The following is a 6,659-nucleotide window of genomic DNA, read 5'->3' as shown; positions in this document are numbered from 1 at the left end:
ATAACACAACAAACATATGGCGACAGAAATAGCCGTCAGTAAAACCACAAGGGAGATTTGGCGACAAATTTATCCATCGGTAAGTTGTCCAGACAATTACCGACGGGTGGCCGACGGATTGATCCGTCGGTAAGTTCGTAGATTAAACTTAAAAAAAAATCCCTTTCCCCCTATTGCGAAACTTACCACTTCACCACTTCTTCTCTAAACTGAAATCGCCGCCCCTGTTCCCACCCCTGTTGTGGCCCGTTGCTGCTGCCACTGTCGCTGCCTTGCCACTCCCAATCGCTGCCGTGCCGACCTCCTTCCAGTAGCGTTGTCACGAGCCTCCCCAATTTCAAAACGCAGTTCTTCTCCGCCTAGGGCATCACCGTAGTCGCCGCCATTGTCGTCACCCGTTGCTGCTGCAACTTTCACTACCGTGCCATTCGTAATCGGCGTCGTGACGACCTCCTTCCGGTAACGCTGTCGCGTGCCTCCTCCCATTGCGAATTGGGCTTCCATGTGAGTGGGGGGGTTTTGCGAAGAAGGGGTTTCTGTGGAAGGAGTGTGTTGTGTTTGGAGTTGCTCCGACCGTTGAGGCACTCCGATCGTCGAGGCGCTCTGACCGTGGGGGTTTGGTGTTGTTGGGTTGTCGTGGAGGTACCCGTGTTCCTTTAATTTTTGTTGCTACTACTTGCATCTGAATTGAATCTGAATTGAATGTGATATGAATTGAATGTGATATGCATATGAATTGAATGTGATTCGAACCATCTCTGAATTAAATCGAATGTGATTGAGCATGTTGTTGTTGTGATTTGAAGCATCTAAATTGAATTGAATGTGATAGAACATGTTGTTGTGATTAGAAGCTTAATTTTATGATAATTATTTGTACTTGACTTGGAGACGCCAACTATGGCTTGTTTTCATTATTGCTGCATTAGCCTAATAAGGTTTAACTCTTATCATGGCATGTGGTTGATTTGGACAGAAAGATTACTTTTCAGTGTTGTGTTTGGGTTTTTTTTGCACAAACCCATAATAATTTGCTGCAGAAAACAACCTATGCAGTTTCCAAATTTGATTTTAGTCGTATATAGGATTGTCATGTCTTGTGTTTATGTGGAACTTTTAATGGTGGCCCCACCCACTCTCTCTTATCCATAATCACTCTTACTCACCTTCACCCTTTTGTTTTCCCAACAAAACAACCATGTCCATTTTCACAACTCACAGACCAATGCTGAAATGTTCACATTTACTTGCCTTCACTACCCCACATGAGTTAGTGGAACAATTTGAAAAGCAACATGATCTCTATATAGATGCATGTATTCTACCCTAGTTTTAGTGTGTTTTTAGAGGTTTTAGGTAGTGAAAGCTTGAGTTTTAGGTAGGATTTCAATTTTGAGTTATTTCTTAGGTTCCTTTTGTCATTTTAAGTTTGTTGAATAGGTTCTTTATGCTAATTTGACCAGTTTTCATAGATATCATATTAGAGCAAAAATGCAAAAAGTCAACTGATGGTCAAATTAAATTTTCATCCAATTTAGTGTTTGTTTTGGCCACTATTTCAGCTGCATTTTCTGCCATGGCATCATTGTTTCTGCATCACACTAAGCCACAAAGTTAGTCACTCTAATTCAATGACAAAAACATTAACTAAGTTGTGAGTGGTAGACTACTTATGCATAAACTAAGACACAAAAGTTAGCCTCCACATATGAATTTTCGTTTTCCATGTTATTCCTCACTTTGGCCTTGGTTTTCATCATTCTTATACTAATTAGATTGTGTTTGCATCATTGCTTAGCAATTCCTTTACTAATTTGGTAGTCTTAGATCATTTTGGCCAATTTCTAGTTCATTTTTTGGGTTTTGACTAGGCAAACTCGAATTACCTTGTTAATTATGAGTTGTGATCTTTTCTCCACCTTTCTTTTGTGAATTAGAATACGTGTATTAAAGCACCTTAAACATTCTCCATCAGTTTGCACTTGCATTTAAGGTTCAAATAAAAAAGTCAAAATTTAGTCAACTTTCTAAATGACTTCTTGTTTTGCAGGTACAAATCATATCTTCTTTTTGTGTAGTTCATTCTTCTTTGACTCAACCTCAACCCTTCTCTGCTGTTTTTGGTATGTAGCTTTCATTGTAATTTGTTTTTGTTGTTTGAATATATATGATTGAAGTATCATTATAGCAAATACCAATTTTTTTAATTGCTACCTTGAAATCAAATGCCTTCTACATGCATGGGCTTAAGTAGTAATAGGTTTATTACTTAAGTCCAATGTTTGATAATTGTCCTTTGTTGCACTTATGCAGTGTAACATAACATGGCCGAATTTTCCATCCAATTGCTTTATATAATTGGTACCTTGATCATGATTTGTATGTGAATTGTTATTGGACTAAAATAATACTATAAAATTGGTCCAAAAATTGAAATCAAGTTAACTAGAGGTGTGCTAGAATGAAGAAATTATTCATGCACCCTCTATCTTTGCCTTCTACATGCATAGGCTTAAGTAGTAATAGGTTTATTACTTAAGTCCCATGATTGATAATTGTACTTTGTTGCACTAGCATAGTGTAACATAACATTTTTCTCCTTTGGCTTGTCCTAGGACATGGCCGAATTTTCCATCCACCGTGGTTGGATGTATGACCGTTGTTATCCTGGAAGAAGAGGTTTGAAGGAAGATTTTCTCATAGGAGTTGAAGACTTTGTTTGGACGGCTCGACAATATAAATATTATGCTCTTGATGGAGGGATTAGATGCCCATGCTTAAAGTGCCAATGCACTAAAATTTTGAAAGACGAGGTGGTTAAAGTTCATCTATACCAAAAAAGATTCATTCCAAATTACAAGATTTGGACATTTCATGGTGAAGAAATGCCCTCTGTTGATTTGACTGCACAAGAAAATTGCCTTCATAGTTCAAGTACTGGTGCACACACCTCTGAGATGGATCAATTTATGTATATGCAAGAAATGGTGAATGATGCTCTTAATCGACATGCTTCATTTGAACAACAAGACAATAGTTGTTTAGAAGAGTCTCCAAATGAAGCCACTTAGAGGTTTTACAATTTATTGGCAGAGACAAATCAACCTGTATTTGAAGGGGTAACAGAGTTGAAACTGTCAATATGCGTTAGACATTTGGCTTGCAAATCTAATTGGAACATTCCCAACCAAGCATTAGACAATATGGCAAAAATCTATTTAGATCTAACACCACCAAATAATTCTTTGCCAAAGAATTATTATGAAGCCAAAAGATTAGTTTCAAAGTTGGGATTAGAGTATAAGAAGATTGATTGTTATGTTAATGGGTGTATGCTTTTTTATGACAACGATAATGGCAAAAATGATGCATCCTTGCTTGAATGCAAATTTTGTGGACAAGCTCGATATCACACAATCCATGCAGGAAGAAGGCAAAGAATGTTCTACTTGCCTATAATTCCAAGATTACAAAGAATGTTTGCTTCAATGGAAACAACACAACACATGACATGGCAGTATGAGAACAAAAGTCAAGGAGTGCTACGTCATCCATCTGACGGTGAAGCCTGGAAGCACTTCGATCGAAAGCATGAATCCTTCGCCAGTGATCCTCGTAACGTCCGACTTGGTCTATGTTCAGATGGATTTAATCCATACTTTCAAGCGTCGTCTTCACCATATTCTTGTTGGCCTGTGATTGTTACTCCATACAATCTTCCATCTGAGATGTGTATGACAAAGCCTTTCATGTTTTTAACATGTCTAATACCAGGTCCATCTAATCCAAAGGCATCCATAGATGTTTATTTGAGGCCTTTGATTGATGATTTGAATAAGTTGTCGAATGGTATTTGGACGTATGATGTTTCAAGGAAGCAAAATTTCCTTATGAGGGCGGCTTTGATGTGGACTATTAATGACTTCCCTGCATATGGAATGCTATCTGGTTGGAGCACACATGGTATATTAGCTTGTCCGCATTGCATGGAGCACACTAAGACATTTACATTGAATTATGGTCGGAAAAGTTGTTGGTTTGACTGCCATAGGAGGTTCTTGGCCACTGACCATCCATTTAGGAGAAACAAAAAGGCATTTCGCAAAGGGGAAGTTGAAACGGATAGGCCACCTCCTAAGTTGACCCCATCACAAGTTTGGAGAAGAGTCAAAGATTATCCAAAAGTGACTGAAAATGGTGTGACAAGGATAGATGGGTATGGAGAGTGGCATAATTGGATCAAAAGAAGCATAATTTGGGATCTTCCATACTGGAAAGATAACTTGCTAAGACATGATGCATATAGAAAAAAATTTCTTTGACAACATCTTCAACACCGTGATGAATGTTAGTGGCAAGACCAAAGATAATGACAAGGCAAGAAAAGATTTATCTTTATATTGTGGTCGAAAAGACTTGCAGTTGAAGCCACAATCTAATGGGCGGTTGCTCAAACCAAAAGCGAATTACACCTTCACAAAAGATGAATCTAAAATAGTTTGTCGTTGGATCAAAGAACTAAGAATGCCAGATGGTTATTCTTCAAACTTGGCAAGATGTGCTAATATCGAAAAGGGTAGTATTCATGGCATGAAAAGTCATGATTGCCATGTGTTCATGGAACATTACTCCTTGTTGCATTCAGCTCATTGCCAATGCACGTGTTAAATCCTCTAATAGAAATTAGTTATTTTTTCAAAGACTTGTGCTCAATAACACTAAAGGAGCATTCACTGAAAATGTTAGAGGAAAATATCCCAATTATTCTTTGCAAATTGGAAAGAATATTCCCTCCTGGGTTCTTTGATTCAATGGAGCATCTCCCTATTCATTTGCCATATGAAGCATGGCTTGGTGGGCCAATGCAATATAGGTGGATGTATCCATTTGAAAGGTGATAAACCATGATTACTATATCTTTGTATGTTTTAGACTTTTATTCTCATTTCAAATCACAATCTATTCATTTCTTTTTATAGATTTATGGGGGAAACAAAACATTCTGTAAAAAACAAAGCCAGAGTGGAAGGATCAATTTGTGCAGCCTACTTGCATCGTGAAACAACATATTTTTGTTCTCATTATTTCAAGAACTTCATGTTGTCGCCTAGCAATGTTAGGAATGAAACACATTGGCAAAATGAAACATCCACCTCAACATTATTAGTGTTTCGACAAGTTGGTCGTCACGCAGGCAAGGAGTTGACTTATTGGTTAACTGATGCTGAATTCAACTCTGCTCATGTTCATGTGTTAATCAATTGCGCTGAAGTTAAATCGTACCTTGAGTATGTTCTAATCTCAATCTTTGCGCCTTAATCAAGAAATTGATATACTTACTAATTGTATTCTTATCTAATAACTCATTCGTTATGGCTAACCAAGTACATGAAGGAACTTCTTCTGCTCGAATATACTCAGAGTTTCCTTACTGGTTCAAACATCAAGTATGTATGCTCTTGTTTCTTAAACAAATTGTTGTTATTGAAAATCATGTAACAATTTCTTGTTGCATATTTATAGGTTTATAATGCGCCATTAAGTCCCAAAAATCAAGATTTAAGGGATTTGGCAAATTGGCCCATGAGATGCGTAAAAGAATGGCACACGTACTTTGTTAATGGGTACAAGTTTCACACTAATGAATGGTCCAAAGGAAAGAAGACAATTAACTGTGGTGTGTACGTCAAGGGCATTACAGAGGGTGGTTATGATGATTTTTATGGAATAATTCATAAAATATTTGAGCTAGAGTACAACAGTTATACTTCTCTAAAGAAAGTAGTTGTTTTTTATTGTGAATGGTTTGATCCTTATAGAGATGGTACAAGGGTGAATCCTAGGTATAATATAGTTGAACTTGATATGAGTAAAAGATACTGACCTTTTGATCCATTCATTCTAGCAAATAATGTTAGGCAAGTTTATTATGTCCCATTTCCAGCATTTTGGAGCATCGACAAAAGTGGTTGGAGTGTTGCGATCCAAACTAAGCCTAGGGGTCGCATTGAGTCAAATGAGTTGGAAGAGGATATTCCCTATCAAGTTGATGAAATGTCACATGCCCATGAAATAATTGAAGTTGAAAGTGTATCTACATTGCATGACTTTGATGGTGCTCCTGAAGAATTGGAAGGAGAAATACAAGAAGAAGATGGAGAAGAAGAAGAAAAAGACGAAGAAGATAAAGACGATCAAGAAGAAGAAGAAGAAGAAGAAGATGATGATGATGATGATGATGATAACGATGACGAGTATGATGATCATGACAAAAATGATGAGGAGGAGGATGACGACGATGATTGAATTATTTAGTTGTTGTGAGATGTTGTGGTTGTTGTAATTGTTAAATTTATGTAAAAGATTCATTAATTATGTTTTGGCAAACTTTAAACATATCACTTATAAAAGTATAATTTTGTGGTGGTATAACACTTGTCATTTTATATATCACTTGTCATTTTGTGGCGGTATATATCACTTTAAATAACACTTGTCATTTTAAACTGTAAAATAACTATCTTGTTCATATTTGATGTTCAATTTTGTTGTTTTATATAGTTTGATTGTTGCAATGTCACCTAGATGTCCATCTGGTTCTGATAAAGGGAAGAAGAAGACAAAGCCAAAAAGACAGCCACCACGGTACATCATAAGGG

The 6,659-nt window shown here is 37.0% G+C and overlaps 2 pseudogenes; both read left to right on the top strand.

Annotated features, from left to right (window-relative positions):
* Window positions 1-2,618: 2,618 nt before the first annotated feature.
* Window positions 2,619-5,319, top strand: LOC146888379 (uncharacterized; annotated as a pseudogene).
* Window positions 5,320-5,583: 264 nt separating this feature from the next.
* On the top strand, window positions 5,584-6,306 carry LOC146888378 (uncharacterized; annotated as a pseudogene).
* The last annotated feature ends 353 nt before the right edge of the window (window positions 6,307-6,659 follow it).

This window comes from Vigna unguiculata, chromosome 2 (assembly GCF_037176805.1).
Source record: "Vigna unguiculata cultivar grain cowpea cultivar isolate G323 ecotype 2 chromosome 2, ASM3717680v1, whole genome shotgun sequence".
Taxonomy (NCBI): Eukaryota; Viridiplantae; Streptophyta; class Magnoliopsida; order Fabales; family Fabaceae; genus Vigna; species Vigna unguiculata.
The sequence above is the reverse complement of the archived record's forward strand: the minus strand, read 5'-3'. Positions and strand labels throughout refer to the sequence as shown.